A 21,841-nucleotide genomic window follows, 5' to 3' on the forward strand; every position below is an offset into this window, starting at 1 on the left:
GATAGCAGTGATGAGGGACTTCAGTTATGTGGAGAGACTAGAGAGGCTGGTATTGTTTTCCTTTGAGCAGAGAAGGTTAAGGTCTGTTCAAATTATGAGGGACTTTGACAGAGTAAATAAGGAGAATCTGGTTCCAGTAACAGAAGGGTCAATAACCAGAGGCTTCAAGATAATTGGCTAAAGGGCCAGAGGGAACATGAGGAGAAATTTTGGCTGGAATTTTCTGTCCCTGGGCGGGTTGGGTGCAGGCAGTCGCTGTGGTGGGTCGCGACCCAAATGTTGCTTCCATCCCGCTGCAGAAATCAACTTTGTGCTAATGGGGCCTATTAAGCCCGCCCTGTGCGTTACCCAGCACTATTAAATGGTGACGTCAGTGCTGACGTGTTTTCAGCTGGGCAATTTAAAGGGGCCATGGCCACATTGCATTTGAAAGTTCACCTAGGATAGTGCAAGCAGCACACTGCACAGTTGGACTGCCACAAAGAGTGCCACACTGAGACAGAGAGCTGCTCTCAGGTTCTCCAATGACTCCCTCCATATGCTGGTGGAGGGAGTGAGAACACGCAGGGAGGTCCTCTTCCCTTCTAATGGGCAGAAGAGACCGCTCCAGGAGACAAAAGCAGCCTGGCTCCAAATAGCCGAGGAGGTGAACAGCAGGGATGTGGTCAGGCGGACCTGGGTGCAGTGCCGCAAACATTTCAATTCTCTCATTAGATCAGGAAAGGTGAGTGCAAAGCCACACTCAACTTCATCCTGCTGTGCCTCTCATCACACCCCCATCACTCTGCCTCCCCAACCCTACTCCTGCACTTCCTTACTCATACCAACATACCTTGCACACCCACCCATCCCTCTCTCTCTCCATTTACATTATCACATCCCCATCTGACTAGCCACCCCTCACACTCATTCTAATGCAATCATACCAACTAACAACACACAAGGTGGTCAATTGGCATTGGCACACCACTCCATCATAGACACCCTCTAAAGATCTAACCCATCCATTGCTTATACTCATTCCATCACTCTCACTCAACCTTCTTTCCCTCTTGCAGGAAAAGAGAGGGAGAGAATCGGCAGTGGCCCTCCATCATTTGCAAACCTTACAACAGCAGAGGAGGCTGCCTTAGAAGTATCTGGAGTCGCCGAGCACCTGGAGGTGGAAGACAGAGAGAGGGGGACACCTCAGCAACCTGGTGACAGAATTACATATCATGCAGCTACATGGCATACATCAGTCACTCATATGGGGACTGATGTCAGCAGCCAGGGAATGGTCACCATGCGCATACTGGTATCTGTACCCATTCTTCATACGACATATCTAACTCATCTCTTTACTCTCCTACAGTTCCATCAAGAGCCCACTCCTACTGTCCAGGATGAAGAGGAAGATGACTCCTCAGAGGAGCCTCCAGCCTCTGAGGGCACACTGTCACCAGACATAAGTGCACCCAGTACCAGAACAGATACGCACACCTCGGCGGGTCCCACGCGAGATAGAGTAGTGTTGTCACCTGGTGTCTCACAATTCACAAGTGTGCAAGAGCAGGTGGTGGAGACAGGGACAGCAGTGGAGACTCCTCGCCAGAGGGCGCAGGATGCTTGCAGCTTTGCTCAGCTGCATGCAGACGCTGAGCCTCGGGGGCCATCCAGAAAGAGGGCATTCCTGGAGGTGCAACAAGAAGTGCAGGAGGCTTTGACAGGTTTTGTGAGCACGATGTCTGCGAATGTGCAGAAAATGGAGGAGTCCATCTCCAACATGAGCACCACTGTGTTGCAGGTGATGGCGACTGTTGGCTCTTCCATGGATAGGATGGCCACCTACATGGAGCAGCTAATGCACCACTCACAGGAGCACATGGTATCTGTGGCGAATAGATGGCAGAGGCTCATAGACCTCCTGTCTAGGAGGGATGTCAGCGTAGACGTGGGTCCTCATGGCCCCACTGATGTGCAGCAAGATGCTCTCCAGCTCCTTGCTAGTATGTAAGTGCGGGTGACCCATGAGAGGGATGATGGTGAGAGGGTTCCTGGAAGCGGGGGCTCCTCTCAAAGCGTTCACACTTCTCCCCCATTGCCACCCCCTCAGTCAGAGTTCCAGATGCCTCCTGGGACAGCGATGGCCAAGTCTGCCCCTGCACAAGTCGCAGGAGGAGCAAACTTTGGCGGGGCCACCATCCGCCAAGAGTGTCTAAGCAGGCGCAGCAGGGAAGTGAACAGGCTGGCTCTACCTCTGCTGAAGCCACAGGGGTAGCAACTCGTAGAAGTACGCGTAAGAGAAAGATGGCAAATAAGTAGATTCACAATGGTAGCCACTTAGGTGTTTTATTCAATGTTTATGTAACGTTTCCATTAATGTGCAGTCAAACATAAAGGTCTTTATTTTCACCACTTTTCGGTCTTGGGAAAATTTGTGAGCACCTTTGGGAGTGGTTTAGTGAGTTGCAGTGAATGGTGAGACATAACGGTACCTCCAGCATTGATGGTCAGTGTGAAAGGAATGGCTTGTGCATTGTAGGAATGCTTTATGGTGTTGGTGTGGGGTGGTGCCAACATGCGCATCATATGGCAGCCATATAGGTGTACTGTGTAAAGTTAAGTAAATCTGGCCACGATGAGGCCATCCCTGGCCTCCTGGGCAGCAATGTGCTCGGGTGCTGGTGGGATCTGGTCCGCCGGTTCCTCCAGTTCCTCCTCCTCCTCCTCCTCGTCTTCCAGTTGATGCTCCTCCTCCTCCTCCTCTGAAGAGACTGTGCACTCAGTGCCTTGCTCCTCATGCAGCGCTAATCCTCGCTGCTGTGCTATGTTGTGCAGGGCACAGCAGACTACGATGATTCTGGAAACCTTGGCTGCTGCGTACTGAAGGGCTCCTCCAGCTCTGTCAAGGCATCTGAAGCACATTTGAGCATGCCCATTGTCTGCTCTATGACACACCTGGTGGCAATGTGGCTTTCATTATATCTCTCCTCAGCCTCAGTACTTGGCCTCCTCAAGGGTGTCATGAGCCATGTCGTCAGTGGATAGCCCTTGTCTCTAAGCTGCCAGCCGGAAAGTGAGTTTGGAGGAGCGAAGAGCTGAGGGAGGGTGGACTGGTGCAGGATGAAAGAATCATGACAGCTGCCAGGGAAGTTGACACACACATGCCTGATGATCTTCCTATGGTTGCGGACCAGCTGCACATTGAGGGAGTGGAAGCCCTTGTGGTTGACAAAGACTCCTGGGTTATAATGGGGTGACCTGATGGCCACATGTGTGTGGTTGATGATGCCCTGCATCCATGGAAAGCCAGCCAGAGTGGCAAAGCAGAGCACCCGCTCAGTAACACTGGCTTCATCTGTGGCAAAGTTGATACAGTGGCAGGAGGCAGAGAGGGTGATGGTCGAAGGTTGTTTTTGTGACTGGAAGCCTTGTGTCCAGTGATGTACCGCAGGGATTGGTGCTGGGCCCTTTGCTGTTTGTAGTGTACATTAATGATTTAGATATGAATGTAGGAGGTATGATCAGTAAGTTCGCAGATGACACGAAAATTGGTGGAGTGGTAAATAGCGAGGAGGGAAGTCTCAGGCTACAGGACGATATAGACGGGTTGGTCAGATGGGCAGAACAGTGGCAAATGGAATTTAACCCTGAAAAGTGTGAGGTGATGCATTTTGGGAGGACTAACAAGGCAAAGGAATACACACTGAATGGTAGGACCCTGGGAAGGACAGAGGATCAGAGGGACCTTGGTGTGCATGTACATAGATCCCTGAAAGCAGCAGGACAGATAGACAAGGTGGTTAAAAAGGCATATAGGATACTTGCCTTCATTAGCCAAGGCATAGAATACAAGAGCAGGGAGGTTATGATGGTTAGGCCACAGCTGGAATACTGTGTGCAGTTCTGGTCACCACACTATAGGAAGGATGTGATTGCATTGGAGAGGGTGTAGAGGAGATTCACCAGGATGTTACCTGGGCTGGAGCGCTTCAGCTATGAAGAGAGACTGGACAGGCTGGGGTTGTTTTCCTTAGAGCAGAGAAGGCTGAGGGGGGACCTGATTGAGGTGTACAAAATTATGAGGGGCATAGATAGGGTGGATAGAAAGGAACTTTTCCCCTTAGTAGAGGGGTCAATAACCAGGGGGCATAGTTTCAAGGTAAGGGGCAGAAGGTTTAGAGGGGATCTGAGGAAAAACTTTTTCACCCAGAGTGTGGTTGGAATCTGGAACTCACTGCCTGAAAGGATAGTAGAGGCAGGAACACTCACAACATTCAAGAAGTATTTAGATGAGCACTTGAAACGCCATAGCATACAAGGCTATGGACCAAGTGCTGGAAAATGGGATTAGATTAGACAGGGCTTGATGGCCGGCGCGGACACGATGGACCAAAGGGCCTCTTTCTGTGCTGTATAACTCTATGGCCTAGAAATTCAGTTGGTAGCGCCAGCCGCTAGCGCCTTAAGAGGGCGATAAGTAGGGCGCAAAGCGGCTAGCGCCCGGGCGCGGCGCGATCTGCGCCACTCGCGAACTTGAGTGGACATTTAGCGACGGCACAAAACCGCAACGCCCGCTCAGATGCGCGCGCAGATCCTGATGTCATTTCATGGTGCAACGCCCTTGGTGCGCCCCGAACCGGAACTTCAGTGGCGCCCCCCTTCTTTCCGCCTGGCGCTCCCAGCGACTGGTTGAGTGGAACGGTTCCCAGTTGCTGTGGGGCTGGGGGGGCACTATTTAAAGGGGGCTCTTCCAGCCTTCTTAGTGGTAGCCATTTTGGACCACTCCTTCTGTGTGAGAGAGAGAGAGATTTGCAGAGAGACAAAGGGAGCAAGCTTTCTGCTTTGACTCGGCGCTCGCACAGGTACTTCTGGCTTCAGCCCAGAGCTTTGCAGCTGGATTGATTTCTCAGTGCCATAGCCTTGAGAGGCCACATATAATGGGGGCGGCAATGGGTGGAAACTTTGGGTTTCCCCATTGCATTGAGAGGGCTCAGAGACGCCGTGAGAGTGCCAATCATGGCCAGACGGAGGAGGGCCAACTGGCGTCGGCACAGGAGGCCTTACCCTCCCAGGGTATACCGCCAGCAGTTCTCCTACCTCAACATGTCTGAGGAGCAGTGCATTCGGAGGCTTCGATTCAAAAGGGAGGTGGTCACTGAGATCTGCCACCTGCTTCAGAGAGATCTGCAGCCTCAGCTAAGGAGCAGGAAGTCTCTGTCGGTGGCAGTGAAGGTGACAGTGGCTCTCAACTTCTATGCCACCGGCTCCTTCCAATCCACTACTGGGGACATTGCCAATGTCTCCCAGTTCGCGGTGCATTGCTGCATTTGCCAAGTCACGAATGCCCTCTTCAAAAGGAGACGTCAGTACATTTCCTACCCCATGGCCCTGGACAAGCAGCAGGAGCGCGCAATGGGATTTGCAAGAATAGCGGGCTTCCCCATGGTCCAGGGCGCCATTGACTGCATGCATGTGGATTTCTGGGTGCCTCTAGAGAATGCCGAGGATTACCGCAACCGGAAGGGGTTCCATTCGTTGAACGTGCAGTTGGTGTGTGACCACAGGCAGCTGATACTAGCTGTCAATGCCCGCTTTCCAGGCAGCAGCCACGACGCCTTCATCCTGCACCAGACTTCTGTGGCGGACATTTTCGAAGCCCCAGCTCACCCAGGAGGCTGGCTTCTCGAGGACAAGGGCTATCCTCTGTGCACCTGGCTGATGACCCCACTCGGTGCGCCCAGCACCCCTGCTGAAGTGTGATACAATGACAGCCATCAAGAGGAGCAGGAGGAGGAGGAGGAGGAGGAGGAGATTTGTTATGATGTGGAATGCTCTGCCTGAAAGGGTGCTGAGAGAAGATTCAATAGTAACTTTCAAAAGGGAAATATACCTGAAAAGGAAAAAATTGCAGGGCTCTGGGGAAAGAGCGGGGGAATGGGACTAATTGGATAGCTCTTTCAAAGAACTAGCACAAGCATGACAGCCTCCTCATGCATTCTATGATACTACAAATTCTAATATCCCATTAACTTTGCCGTTTTTCTGCCACCATTGGTGATATTTTCTTCTTAGGCAGTCCCTCGAAACCGAGGATGACTTGCTTCCACATAAAAAATGAGTTCTCAGGTGACTGATGAGTCCAATGTGGGACCTACAGTCTCTGTCACAGGTGGGGCAGACGGTGGTTGAAGGGGCGGGTGGGTGGGGTGCTTGGGTTAACGTGCGCGCCTTGCACTGCCTGTGCTTGGCTTCCGCTTGCTCCCAGTGAAGATACTCGAGGGCCCTGATTTTTGGCTTGTGTGGGAAATGGTCGGGTTTCCCCGAATGTGGGGTTTCTGACACACATAAAAAAGTGTCAGCCAGCTCCACGCAATTTTCCCTCAAGTGGCCAATTAATTCCCAGCATGTGGGAAGCCTTGCTAATTGTCCAATTCGAGTCAGAAATCCCCACAGCATGATGTCATCATTCGTGCTGCTTTCAAGGTCCATAGCAAGCATTGCATGCTCTGAAGGCTTCCAAACAAACCATACAGGATGGCAGAGGAGCCTGCAGCAGCTGTGGCCATTGCCAGACCCCAAGCTGCCTTCAAATTCGACGAGGCTTCACTGCAGGCATTATTGGATGGGGTTAGGGCCCACAGGGAGGTCCTCTTCCCTAGGTCAGGGAGGAAGAGGCCTCCCACTGAGACCAAAGCTGCATGGATGCAGGTGTCAGCAGATGCCAACTCGCTGGGAGTCACCAGAAGAACCTTGGCATTACATCTCGAACTCCTTCCTTTACTCCCCCACAGTACCATACAGAGCCCCCGTCCTCACTGTGGAGGAGGAAGAGGCTGTGCAGCCAGACTCCTCAGAGGAAGCTCCAACCTCTGAGGGCACAGCGTCAGTAGAAGTAAGCGCACCCAGCACCAGCGCAGACACTCACACCTCGGGGGGACCTTCAGGACATAGAGTAGTGTTGTCACCTGGTGTTTCACAGCTCACAAGTGAGCCTCAGCAGATTCTGGAGACAGTGACTTATCAGCAATCTTCTTGTACGAGGCCCCTTGGGTCAGAGCGATCATAATATGATCGAGCTCTCAGTCGAGATGGAGAGTGAGGAAATTGAATCAGAGACTAAGGTCCAGAACTTAAATAAAGGGAATTACGAGGGTATGAGACGGGAATTGGGTAAGATTGATTGGGTGGTGTTTCTGGGGGGATTGACAGTGGATAGACAATGGCAAGCATTCAAAGATAGAATGGAAGAATTCCAGAACATGTTTATACCGGTTTGGCATAAAAATAAACCTAAAAAGGTGACTCAACCGTGGATAACGAGGGAAATTAGGGACAGCATAAAATCAAAAAAAAGGGCATATCAACTGGCAAAAAAAAGCACCAGACCGGAAGATTGGGGGCAGTACAGGATACAGCAAAAGAGGACAAAGGGATTAATCAGGAAGGGGAAAATAGAATACGAAAGTAAACTTGCAGCAAACATAAAGACAGACTGCAAAAGCTTTTATCGGTATATCAGGAGGAAAAGACTGGTAAAATCCCAAGTCGGTCCCTTGCAGTCCGATTCGGGAGAATATATAATGGAGAATAAGGAAATGGCAGACCAATTAAACTCATACTTTGGTTCTGTATTCACAAAGGAGGACACAAATAACCTCCCAGGAATATCGACAAACATAGGGACTAATGAGAGGGAGGAGCTGACAGAAATTAGTATCTCTAGGGATATGGTGTTGGGTAAGTTGAGGGGACTGAAGGCCGACAAATCCCCGGGGCCTGATAAACTACATCCTAGGGTACTTAAGGAGGTGGCCCTGGAGATAGCAGATGCTCTAAGGATCATCTTCCGGAACTCCATTGACTCGGGAACAGTACCCGTGGATTGGAGGGTAGCTAATGTTACCCCAATATTTAAAAAGGGGGGTAGAGAGAAAGCAGGGAATTATAGACCAGTAAGCCTTACATCGGTTGTGGGCAAAATGCTAGAGTCCATTATTAAGGATAAAATAGCGGAGCACTTGACAAATGGGGAAAGGATCGGACAGAGTCAACATGGATTTACAAAGGGTAAATCGTGTTTGACTAATCTGCTGGAATTTTTTGAGGAAGTAACTGGTAAAATAGATGGGGGAGAGCCAGTGGATGTGGTGTACCTTGACTTCCAGAAAGCCTTCGATAAGGTTCCACACAAAAGATTATCATGCAAAATTAAGGCTCATGGGATTGGGGGCAAAGTATTAACGTGGATAGAGAACTGGCTGGCGGATAGAAAACAGAGAGTTGGAATAAACGGCTCGTTTTCGGAGTGGCAGGCAGTGACCAGCGGGGTGCCGCAAGGATCTGTCCTGGGACCCCAGCTGTTCACAATATATATAAATGATCTGGATCAGGGAATTGGATGCAATATTTCCAAATTCGCTGACGACACTAAACTAGGAGGAGGGGTGGGCTCTGATGAGGATGTCAGGAGGCTACAGTGCGATTTGGACAGGTTGGGGGACTGGGCGGATACGTGGCAGATGCACTATAATGTGGATAAATGCGAGGTTATCCACTTTGGGGGTAAAAACAGGAGGGTGGATTATTATCTAAATGGCAATAGATTGGGAGATGGGGAAGTGCAGAGGGACCTGGGTGTTCTTGTGCACCAGTCACTGAAGGAGAGCATGCAGGTGCAACAGGCGATTAAGAAGGCAAATGGTATGTTGGCCTTCATATCAAGGGGGTTCGAGTATAGGAATAGGGATACCTTACTACAGCTGTACAAGGTGCTGGTGAGACCACATCTGGAGTATTGTGTACAGTTTTGGTCGCCCCATCTGCGGAAGGATGTTCTTGCCATGGAAAGAGTGCAGCGGCGATTCACCAGGCTGATACCTGGAATGGCGGGAATGACCTACGAGGAGAGATTGAATAGTTTGGGCTTGTACTCACTGGAGTTTAGAAGATTGAGAGGGGATCTCATCGAAACATATAAAATTATGGCAGGCCTGGACAGGCTGAATTCAGAGAGAATGTTTCCAATGGCAGGGGAGCACAGAACCAGGGGCCACAGTCTAAAAATAGCGGGCAAATCATTTAAAACAGAGATGAGGAAGAATTTCTTCACTCAAAGAGTGGTGAGCCTGTGGAATTCCCTGCCACAGAGGGCTGTGAAGGCTAATTCAATAAATATTTTCAAGAGAGAATTGGATATATTTCTGAAGGCTAAGGGGATTAAGGGTTACGGAGAAAAGGCGGGGACGGGGTACTGAACTGGTAAGATCAGCTATGATCTCAGACGAAGATCAGCCATGATCTCATTGAATGGCGGAGCAGGCTCGAAGGGCCGAATGGCCTACTCCTGTTCCTATCTCTATGTTTCTATGTTTCTATGTGACAGCAGTAGAGAGTCCTCGTTGGAGGGCACAGGACTCTGCCAGCTCAGCTCAGCTGCGCTGCATGTTGACCCTCTGCCTCTGGGTCCATCCGCAAGAGAAGAGGTGATGGATCTCCATGCACAGATGCAGGAGTCTCTGGCAGGTTTTGTCTCCAGGGTCGCTGCGAGCGTGGAGCGAATGGAGGAGTCCATAGCGACCATGAGCAGAGCCTTTGTGGAGTCATTGGCACATGAACGCATCACCATGGAAAGGTTGGCAACCTCCATGGAGGAGATAACTCGCCAGGGTACGGAAAACACGGTGAGTGCTCATAAGATAATGACATCTCTTGAGGAGCGTTGGCCATCTGTTGAACAGAGAAACCAGATCTTCATGGAAGTCCTTCTGAGTAGGACTGCCAGTGCCGAAACGGGTCCCCATGACCCCCTAAAGTGCAGCAAGGTGCTCTCAAGCCACTTCCAAGCGCTGGCCCCTTCTGGCCTGTGCAGCTTCAGGTGAGTGAGCAGCAGCCTGGTGCTCCTGTTGCTGATCCTGCTGTTCCTGGTTCTGCTGCTGCCACCTCTGCTGCTGGAGGTCCTCTAATGGCAAGAAGGGAAAGAAAAAAAGGCGTCCCATGCTTCTCGTAGATGCCTCCGCTGAGGAAGCGCTGAGTGAGGGTGGCGAGAGGGGCTTCCCAGGAGATCACATTGGAGAAGTGTGTGAGGCTCCAACCTTCCACAGCTGTGCCTAAGCCTTGAAGAAGTAGCCCCAAACCTGCAACAACAAGGTCCTTCAACATACAAGTGCTGTCCCTTTAAATCGCAGCTTCTCCGATTGACCTGCAGCTGACAGCAAGCAAGCCGGCAAGCTTCACGCCAGGTCTCATCAGTGGGGTTCCCCGCAGGCGTGTTTGATGTGGGGAAAGCCCCAAAGTCGCAACGACCCCGGAAAATCTACTTCAACAAGGTAATTATTGGTCATTAGTGTGCCGACGACCAGTCCCGCCAGCGGCGGCCGGGACTGAAGCGGGTCGCGGAGAAACGGCGGTCCGAAAGTCGGACTGGGCGGGGAATCCGGCGGGGTGGGTCCCGACCCGCTTTTTCAGCGATTTTCGGACCCCGGCCGCATGAAAAACCGCCCGACCGCTGCCAGAAAATTGACTCCGAGGTGTTCGGCGCTTTCCCGGATGCTTCTCCTCCACGTTGTGCGGTCTTGGGCCAGGGATTCCCAGGTGTCGGTGGGGATGTTGCACTTTTTCAAGGAGGCTTTGAGGGTGTCCTTGAAGTGTTTCCTCTGCCCACCTGGGGCTCTCTTGCCATGCCGTAGCCCCGAGTAGAGCGCTTGTTTTGGGAGTCTCGTATTGGGCATGTGGACAATGTGACCTGTCCATCGGAGCTGATTGAGCGTGGTCAAAGCTTCGATGCTGGGGATGTTGGCCTGAGCAGGAACACTGACGTTGGTGTGCCTATCCTGCCACTGGATTTGCAGGATCTTGCGGAGGCAGCATTGGTGGTACCTCTCCAGTGCTTTGCCTCCTCTACATATTCTATGTCTCTGAGGTATACAGCAGGGCAGGTATCACTGCTGCCCTGTAGACCATGAGCTTAGTGCCGGGTTTGAGGTCCTGGTCTTCAAACACTCTCTTCCTCAGGTGACCGAAGGCTGCACTGGCACACTGAAGGCGGTGTTCGACTTCGTCGTCGACGTCTGCCCTTGTTGACAGTCGGCTCCTGAGGTGTGGAAAGTGGTCCACGTTGTCCAAGGCCTTGTCGCCATGGATTTTGATAATCGGGGGGCAGCACTGTGTGGCGGGGGCAGGTTGGTAGAGGACCTTTGTCTTACGGATGTTTAGTGTAAGGCCCATGCTCTCGTATGCTTCGGTGAAGGTGTTTATGATGGTTTGGAGTTCAACCTCGGAGTGAGCGCAGACGCAAGCATCGTCTGCATACTGTAATTTGACGACAGAGGATGGGACGACCTTGGATCTGGACTGGAGGCGACGGAGGTTGAATAGTTTCCTGTTTGTTCTGTAAATTAGCTCCACTCCAGTGGGGAGCTTACTGAGGGTGAGATGGAGCATTGCAGCAAGGAAAATTGAGAAGAGCGTTAGTGCAATGACACAGCCTTGCTTGACCCCAGTTCGTATGTGAATTGGGTCTGTGGTGGAACCGTTGGTCAGGATCACGGCTTGCATGTCGTCGTGAAGCAGGTGGAGGATAGTGACAAACTTTTGAGGGCAGCCGAATTTGAGGAGGACACTCCATAATCCCTCACGGTTGACAGTGTCGAAGGCCTTTGTGAGATCAAAGAAGGCCAGGTACAGTGGCTGGTGCTGTTCCTTGCATTTCTCTTGTAATTGACGTGCAGTGAAGATCATGTCCATTGTGCCCCTAAGTGGGTGGAATCCGCATTACGACTCTGGGAGGAGCTCTTCCGCCACTGGGAGAAGGCGATTGAGGAGGATTCTTGCGATGACTTTCCCTGTGGCAGATAGCAGGGAAACTCCTCTGTAATTACCGCTATCAGACTTGTCACCTTTCTTGAAGATGGTCACAATTACGGCATCTCTGAGATCCCCTGGCATGCTCTCCTCCTTCCAGATAAGAGAAATGAGTTCATGAATTCGCATCAGTAGTGCTTCTCCTAGTGATATTAGTGCTTCTAGTAGTGATATTAAAGCAGTGCTGGTGCCGTTGGGGATGATGTGTACCGTGAGAGACGAGTTAGCCTCTGCCAGTAACACTGGTACTGCTTCTAATGACAACATGAAGGAGCAGCCTTTCCTCTTAAGCACTTGGGCGCAAAGCATTTCCTGGGTGGGAACGCACAGAGGAAGATCAGGCGAGAAGCATCACACCAAAGAGCCCACCCAATTCTCCATCCATTTAACTTGAAACCTCGTGAACTGACTGCTTTTATTTCTCTCTTTCATTCTTTTAACACTTTCAAGTTTCCATTTAGTAATGTTATTCAAATTGTGATTGACTTAAAAAAGGTATATTTATTAGCGGATTTTCTGCCGTTGCTAAATGTCAAAATGCTATGCTGTTGTTGAGAAGGATGCTGAGGTATGGAAGCAGGGAAGGGGAAGGATGCAGGCCTCCAGTCAAAGAATTTAGAAAGACATTTTCAAGAGGTCTCCCTAAAGAGAGCGAAGTAAGGGGTTTTTCAATCGTTCTGGAAAATAAATAGTTTTTCATACCCACTGCTGGTAGTTAAATAAATAAAGCCTGCTATTGTGTTAATAAATCTCTGCATTTAAAATGGGGGAGCAGCTGTTTCTTGTCTCTCTATTTAAGATATAGCTTTTAATAGCTAAGGCCTAAACTTATATAGAAACTAAATTATTTGCATCTTTCCTTCTTTATCAAATATCTCTGCAACTGTATTTTGTATTTAAGCAAAACGTTTTGGGAAAGCATCTTGGCCTAGAAATTGGATCATGTAGCACCTGCCTGAATCCAATGCTAGGCCCATTTCCTATGCAAATACAGAGTCAAAAGTCGGTTTCAGGCTCTTCACCATATTGGATCATGCCTCACTGCTGCAGAGTGCGGAGTCAGGGGACTAATAGCAGAATGGATAGCTAGCCAGCTTCAAGACAGAAAGTAGAGTGTAGGGGTAAAGGGTGGCAGAAGGTGAGAAGTGGTGTTCCACAAGGATCAGTGCTGGGAACACTGTTGTTCACAATTTACATTAACAATTTATGCTTTGGAATCAAAAACACAATTTCTAAATTTGCGGATGACACCAAATTGAGGGAGATAGTCAATACTGAGGAGGACTGCAACAAATTACAGAAGGACATTAATAAACTTGCAAAATGCGCATATAATTGGCAAATGAATTTTAACACAGATAAATGTGAGGTATTATATTTTGGTAGGAAGAGTAGGGAGGTCACCTATTACTTGGAGGGTGGGAGTCTGGGTGGAGTAGAGGAGCAAAGGGATCTCAGAGTACAAATACACAAAGCACTAAAAGTACCGACACAGGTTAACAAGGTCATAAAAACAGCAATCCAAGGGTTTATTTCTAGAGGTATTGTAGTGTTCTCAAAATTCCCACCTTCCCCAAAAGTTATGGATAAAGGGACACTGTATGGACAAGTTATTAAAAAGGGTACCCAAAATGGCTTCTGAAACCTCGTGACCAAAACCGACAGGATTTTAAAAGCAAGGCCCTGCAAAAGACAGGCCCTGAAATGAAACCTAACATGCATGGATCTGTGAAAGACTTTGTAAAGCCAGACAGATAGGTAAGCACAGAATATGCATTCTTCACCTTGGAACAGATCAAATCAGGATGGACCTAATCTTGAGGCCATCAAGTTTTTGCATACATAATCGGTAATAGGTCAACGTGGCCACCGAGCCAGGAAAGTCCGATTAAGTTTCATAAATAACAAACAGCCAGGATATCGAAGCCATTAAACCAGGAGACAACCGCCCCAGAAGTCATTAAAGTAAATGACTGTAATCATTTTAGACGAGCCCGCCAAAAGCTAGACAAAGAACTGACCTGATTTGGCACGCAGATAAGGGACGAAGAACCGGGTATAATTATAGGCCCACCGGTAGCCAAGCTCTCTCTTGCTCTTCGCTCTTGCCCCTGGCCTCTTGCTTCGTGCCTCGTCGTGGGCTCTCTTCTCCCTCCCTGCACCGCTCAACACCAAGGACGCCCATTACTACACCGAGGGCCGACCGCAGGATGAGAATGAGACCCAAATTGAAAACGCACAGGACACATGGGGCCATGAACAAACGAGATGAGACGAGACGAGACGAGACGAGAAAACCGGTAAAACCGATAAAGGCAGAGAAGGGCAGCGGAAAGACGCGTTGGGGGACAAACGGCCTAGTTATAAGCTGGTGTTTGAAGCATGGATAGTAAAGTCAATTAAGAATAAGTTGGTGTTTGAAGCTTGGGTAGAAAAATCATATTAACGGTAAAAACCGCCAACCGAGCCCCAACCGCAGCAAAACCGTCGACGACCAAACCACCAGAAGAAGAAAACCCATCGTTGCAGAGTACCCAACGAAGACGATTAACGGAGGAAAAGGGAGGGTACTTTACATGAACAACTCCATCGCCGTGCCCTGTGACCACGTGATGACGACGAACCCCAAAGGACAACAAGAGCGAACCCCAAAACCCACAACCAGTTAAATCAACAGGTTTCGAATTGGTGAGCATGAATTCCTGGCCCTCATAGCTTAATCTAGTTAGTTATTGGGGGTGGGATAAGGATAAGGGGATTTTAATGTGTTTGTTCCCTCGATGTGCCGTGTGTTCCCCATTCCCAAATAAGTGTATTTTTTTTATATGCCTGTAATTATTCCAGTAATTCTCAGTAAGATTGTGTTTTATTGTGCCTTTAATAAACATTACGGTTTTCTTGCACCAAACCAATTGTCTACTCTATTTTCTGTATCGCCGCCTGTACCTAAGTCTGGTGTCCAGAACCCAGGGGTGTGGGAGCGATTCAAACCGCTCAGGGACAGTCAGGGGCAGAGTTGACTGGGCACACGCCACCCACTACAGTATAGAATTGAAAAGTAGTGAAGTTATGCTAAACTTATATCGAACCTTGGTTAGACCACACTTGGAGTACTACATTAAATTCTGGTCACCATATTATAAAAAGGATATAGAGGCACTGGAGAGGGTGCAAAGAAGATTTACAAGGATGACACCACAAATGCGAGGGTATACATATCAGGAAAGGATGAACAGGCTGGGTTTCTTTTACATAGAAACATAGAAACATAGAAGATAGGAGCAGGAGTAGGCCATTCGGCCCTTCGAGCCTGCTCCGCCATTCAATGTGATCATGGCTGATCATCCAATGTGATCATGGCTGATCATCCAAACTCAGTACCCTGTCCCCGCCTTTTCCCCATATCCCTTGATCCCTTCAGCCTCAAGAAACATATCCAACTCTTTCTTGAATATATTTAATGAACTGGCCTCCACCGCCCTCTGTGGCAGAGAATTCCACAGGTTCACCACTCTCTGGGTGAAGAAATTCCTCCTCATTTCAGTCCTAAATGGCTTACCCCTTATCCTTAGACTATGACCCCTGGTTCTGGACTCCCCGGCCATCAGAAACATCCTTCCTGCATCTAGTCTGTCCAGACCTGACAGAATTTTATAGGTTTCGATGAGATCCCCTCTCAATCTTCTAAACTCCAGTGAGTATAAGCCCAATCGACACAATCTCTCCTCATACGTCATTCCTGCCATCCCAGGTATCAGCCTGGTGAATCTTCGCTGCACTCCCTCCATGGCAAGAACGTCCTTCCTCAGGTATGGTGACCAAAACTGCACACAATACTCAAGGTGCGGTCTCACCAAGGCCCTGTACAACTGTAGCAAGACATCCTTGTTCCTGTACTCGAACCCTCTTGCTATGAAGGCCAACATACCATTTGCCTTCTTAACCGCCTGCTGCACCTGCATGCTTACCTTCAGTGACTGGTGCACAAGGACACCCAGGTCTCTTTGCACTTCCCCTTCTCCCAATCTATTGCCATTCAAATAATAATCTGCCTTCCTGTTTTTGCCACCAAAGTGGATAACCTCACATTTATCCACATTATAGTGCATTTGCCATGTTTCTGCCCAATCACCCAACCTGTCCAAATCGTACTGGAGTTTCCCGACATCCTCCTCGTAGCTTACCCTCCCGCCCAGCTTTGTGTCGTCTGCAAATTTGGAGATATTACATCCAATTCCCTCGTCCAGATCATTAATATATATTGTGAACAGCTGGGGTCCTAGGACCGATCCTTGCGGTACCCCACTAGTCACTGCCTGCCACTCGGAAAACAACCCGTTTATTCCAACTCTTTGCTTTCTGTCCGCCAACCAGTTCTCTATCCAAGTCAATACCTTGCCCCCAATCCCATGTGCCTTAATTTTGCACGCTAATCTCTTGTGCGGGACCTTATCGAAAGCCTTCTGAAAGTCCAAATACACCACATCCACTGGTTCTCCCTTATCTATTTTACCAGTTACATCCTCAAAAAATTCCAGTCGATTAGTCAAGCATGATTTACCTTTTGTAAATCCATGTTGACTTTGTCCGATCCTGTCACTGCTTTCCAAGTGCTCTGCTATTAAATCTTTTATAATAGACTCTAGCATTTTCCCCACTACCGATGTCAGGCTTACCGGTCTATAATTCCCCGCTTTTTCTCTACCACCTTTTTTGAATAGTGGGGTAACATTAGCTACCCTCCAATCCATGGGTACCGTTCCAGAGTCTATCGAGTTCTGGAAGATGATCAGTAGTGCATCTACTATCTCTAGGATCACTTCCTTAAGTACCCTGGGATGTAGACCATCAGGCCCTGTGGATTTATCGGCCTTCAGTCCCATCAATTTTCCTAACACCATTTTCCTACAAATACTGATTTCTTTCAGTTCCTCGCTTTCATCAGACCGTCTGTTCCCCGGCATCTGTGGGAGGTTATTTGTGTCCTCCTTTGTGAAGACAGAACCAAAGTATGCATTTAGTTGGTCTGCCATTTCCTTGTTTCCCATTATAAATTCGCCCGATTCTGACTGTAAGGGACCTACGCTTGACTTCACTAATCTTTTTCTCTTCACATATCTATAAAAGCTTTTACAGTCAGTTTTTATGTTCCCTGAAAGCTTACTCTCATATTCTATTTTCCCTTTCTTAATTAATCCCTTTGTCCTCCTTTGTTGACTCCTAAGCTGCTCCCAATCCTCAGGATTATTGCTTTTTCTAGCCAATTTATATGTCCTCTCCTTGGATCTTATGCTATCCCTAATTTCCCTTGTTAGCCACGGTTGAGTCACCTTTTTTGTTTTATTTTTACGCCAAACTGGGATGAACAAATTCTGTAGCTCATCCATTCGGTCTTTGAATGTTTGCCATTGCCTATCCACCGTCAACCCTTTGAGCGCCATTCCCCACTCAATCCTACCCAACTCGCTCCTCAGACCATCGTAGTTTCCTTTATTTAAATTGAGGACCCTTGTCTCTGAGTCAACTACTTCATTCTCCACCTTAATGAAGAATTCGATCATATTATGATCGCTCCGACCCAAGGGGCCTCGTACAACAAGATTGCTAATTAATCCTTTCTCGTTGCATAATACCCTGTCTAAGATGGCCTGATCTCTGGCTGGTTCCTCGACATATTGGTCCAGGAAACCATCCCATAAACACTCCAGGAATTCCTCCTCCACAGTATTGTTACTAATTTGGTTGGCCCATTCTATACGTAGGTTAAAGTCACCCATGATGACTGCTGTGCCCTTATTGCACGCTTCTTTAATTTCCCTTTTAATGCCATCCCCAACCTCCACCTTACTGTTTGGAGGTCTATATACCACTCCCACTAATGTTTTTTTCCCCTTAGTATTTCTCAATTCTACCCATACAGATTCCACATCATCAGAGCTAATATCCTTCATTACAATTGTATTAATCCCTTCTTTAACCAGTAATGCTACCCCACCTCCCTTTCCTTTTTGCCTATCTTTCCTGAATATCGAATACCCCTGGATGTTGAGTTCCCAGTCTTGGCCATCCTTGAGCCACGTTTCTGTAATCCCAACCAAATCGTATTTGTTTACCTCTATTTGCGTAGCCAATTCATCCACCTTATTACAAATGCTCCTCGCATTAAGACACAAAGCCTTCAGGCTTGTTTTTTTAACACTCTTAGACCTATTAGAATTATTATTTACTGTGGCCACGTTTGATTTAAACCGTTGATTTCTCTGACTGCCACTTTTGTTTTTCTCCTTCCTATCTTTTGCTTTTATCCCTGTTTTCCTTTCCTCTGTCTCCCTGCTCAGGTTCCCAACCCCCTGCCATTTTAGTTTAAACCCCCCCGAACAGTGCCAGCAAACCTCCCCGCAAGGATATTTATCCCGCTCTGGTTCAGGTGCAACCCGGCCGACTTGTACAAGTCCCACCTTTCCCAGAAGCAGGCCCAGTGATCCAGGAAACTAAAGCTCTCCCTCCTGCACCAACTCTTTAGCCACGCATTCATCTGCTCTATCCTCCTATTCCTATACTCACTAGCACGTGGCACCGGGAGTAATCCAGAGATTACAATCTTTGAGGTCCTGCTCTTTAATCTGCTACCTAGCTCCCTAAATTCTTGTTGCAGGACCTCATCCCTCTTCCTACCTATGTCGTTGGTCCCAATGTGAACCACGACCTCTGCCTGTTCCTCCTCCCCCTTCAGAATGCCCTGCAGCCGTTCAGTGACATCCTTGACCCTGGCACCAGGGAGGCAACAAACCATCCTGGAGTCACGTCTACGGCCACAGAACCATCTATCTGTTCCCCTTACGATAGAATCCCCTACCACTATTGCTCTCCCGCTCTTTTTCCTCCCTTCCTGAGCAGCAGCCACACCCCCGGCGCCAGGAAGTCGGCTGCTGCTGCCTTCCTCTGGTGAGTCATCCCCCTCAACAGTATCCAATTTGGTATACCTGTTTGAAAGGGGGATGGCCACAGGGGTCTCCTGCACTTCCTGCCTGCTTCTACTGCTCCGCCTGGTGGTCACCCATTTCTCTCCTGCCTGTGCAGCCCTACCCTGCGGCGTGACCAACTCATCAAACGTGTAATCCACGACTCTCTCAGAATCTTGAAAAGAGAAGGCTGAGGGGTGGTCTAATAGAGGTCTTTAAAATTATGAAAGGTTTTGATAGAGTGGACACAGAGAGAATGTTTCCACTTGTGGGGAAAAGCATAACTAGAGGCCATCAATATAAGATATAAAAACAGAAAAAACTGGAAACACTCAGCAGGTCAGGCAGCATCGTGGAGAGAGAAACAGAGTTAACGTTTCAGGTCGATGACTCTTCATCGGAACTGGAAAAAGTTAGAGAAGTAACAGATTTTTAAGCAAGTGTAGGGGCAGGGAAAGGGAGGAAGAGGAGGAAAGAACAAAAGGGAAGGTCTGTGATAGGCTGGAAGGCAGGAGAGATTAAAAGACAAAAGGGATGATGGTGCAAGGCAAAAGGAGATGGTAATGGGACAAGTTAAGAAACAAAAGATGACTCTAGATGAGGTGTAAATGGCACTGGCAGAATCATCAACAGCTGCCATGTGTGAGAAAAAAAATATAGGAGCTGAGGTTGTGGTCTGAAATTGTTGAACACGATGTTGGGTCCAGAAGGCTGTAAAGTGCTTAATCGAAAGATGAGGTGCTGTTCCTCAAGCTTACATTGAGCTTCATTGGAACAGTGTAAGAGGCCGTGTATGGGGAGATCAGAGTGGGAGTGGAGTGGAGAATTAAAGCGACAGGCGACCGGAAGCTCGGGGTCACGCTTACGGACTAAATAGAGGTGTTCCGCTAAGCGGTCACCCAATATGTGGAACATTCTTTGTTCTAGTCCTACTCAGGTCACCTCCCTCACCTCTTTTTCCGGGACACTGATGATGTTTCCTGCTCTCGCCCTGAACTAGAAAATTTCATTCACTTTGCTGCCAATTTCTACCCTTCCCTCACCGACTCTTCCCTTCCCTTCCTTGACTTCTCTGTCTCCATTTCTGGGGGTAGGCTATTGACAAATATTCACTATAAGCCCACCGACTCCCACAGCTACCTGGACTACACTTCCTCCCACCCCGCTTCCTGTAAGGACTCTATTCCATTCTCCCAGTTTTTCCATCTCCGTCGCATCTGCTCTGACGATGCCACCTTCCAAACTAGTGCTTCCGCTATGTCTCCTTTTCCCTCAACCGAGGATTCCCCTTCACCATGGTTGACATGGCCCTTGACCATGTCCGTCCTATTTCCCGCCTTTCTGCTCTCACCCCTTCCCCTCCTTTCCAGAACCACAATAGGGTTCCCCTTGTCCTCACCTTTCACCCCACCAGCCTCCACATTCAATGGATCATCCTCCGCCATTTCCGGCACTTCAAGCATGATCCCACCACCAAACACATCTTCCCCTCCCCTTTCAGCATTCCAAAGGGACCGCTCCCTCCGCAGCATCCTGGTCCACTCCTCTATCACCCCCAACACCCCTTCCCCTTCCCACGGCACCTTCCCATGCAAGCGCAGGAGATGCAACACCTGCCCTTTTACTTCCTCCCTTCCAGGGCCCCATACACTCCTTCCAGGTGAAACAGCGATTTACTTGTACTTCTTGCAATTTAGTATACTGTATTCGCTGCTCACGATGCGGTCTCCTCTACATTGGGGAGACCAAACGCAGATTGGGTGACCGCTTTGCGGAACACCTCCGTTCAGTCCTTAAGGGGGACCCCGAGCTCCCGGTGGCCTGTCACTTTAATTCTCCGCTCCATTCCCACTCAGACCTCACCGTCCTCGGCCTATTGCATTGTTCCACGGAAGCTCAGCGTAAGCTCGAGGAACAGCACCTCATCTTTCGATTAGGCACTCTACAGCCCTCTGGACTCAACATAGAGTTCAACAATTTCAGATCATAACCTCGGCCCCTATCACATATATATATTTTCTTCTTTTTTTTATCCACATTTTTTATTTGGCTTTTTTTTTCTTCTTCTTCCCTCCCACATGGCAGCTGCCCTTCATTCTGCCAGCGCGATTCACACCCCATCTAGAGCCATCACGATGCGGTCTCCTCTACATTAGGGAGATCAAACGCAGATTGGGTGATCACTTTGCGGAACACCTCCGTTCAGTTCGTTAGCATGACCCCAAGCTTGAGGGAAAGGGAGGGCTGAAACAGCCAAGGGGAATGAGTCCCAAAATGCTGTTTGCCCCTCTTGGAACATCAGGTCCCCCACCCCACTGTAGTCCTGCCTGACAGCCTCCTCTTTTGGCCCACTGCTTTTCCCATCATCAGCATCAATCGGTTCCTGTCTTAAAGCACTTAGTGCACTTAGTGCACTACTAGTTAGTTTGTAAACTTATGCAATATTTAATTAACATAAATTTCTATGGGCAGCACGGTGGCATAGTGGTTAGCACTGTTGCCTCACAGCGCCAGGGACCCGGGTTCAAATCCGGCCTCGGGTGACTGTCTGTGTGGAGTTTGCACATTCTCCCTGTGTTTGCGTGGGTTTCCTCCGGGTGCTCCGGTTTCCTCCCACAGTCCAAAGATGTGCGGGTTAGGTTGATTGGCCATGATAAAAATTGGCCCTTAGTGTTAGGGGGATTAAATACGTGGGGTTACGGGGTTATGGGGATAGGGCTTGGGTGGGATGGCTGTCGGTGTAGGGACCGGGTGCTAGGGTTTGGATGATCAGCCATGATCTCGTTGAATGGCGGAGCAGGGCCGAATGGCCTACTCCTGCTCCTATCTTATATGTTTCTATATGTTTCTAAATAGTACCTCATAAAATGTTCAAAAGTTTATGCAGTTTCCAAGTGCTTGCAAAAAAAATTACTTCAAACCCCAAAATAGGGTTTTTTTTAAGAAAAGAACTGTTTTAAATTGGAAGCCAAACTGAAAAAGCAAGGGGATTGCTGTGATTGATATTAGGCAAGGAATAATATTAAGATATTAAT

Source organism: Somniosus microcephalus, chromosome 7 (assembly GCF_052327205.1).
Source record: "Somniosus microcephalus isolate GS21.2 chromosome 7, FLI_Smic_1.0, whole genome shotgun sequence".
In the NCBI taxonomy this organism is placed as follows: Eukaryota; Metazoa; Chordata; class Chondrichthyes; order Squaliformes; family Somniosidae; genus Somniosus; species Somniosus microcephalus.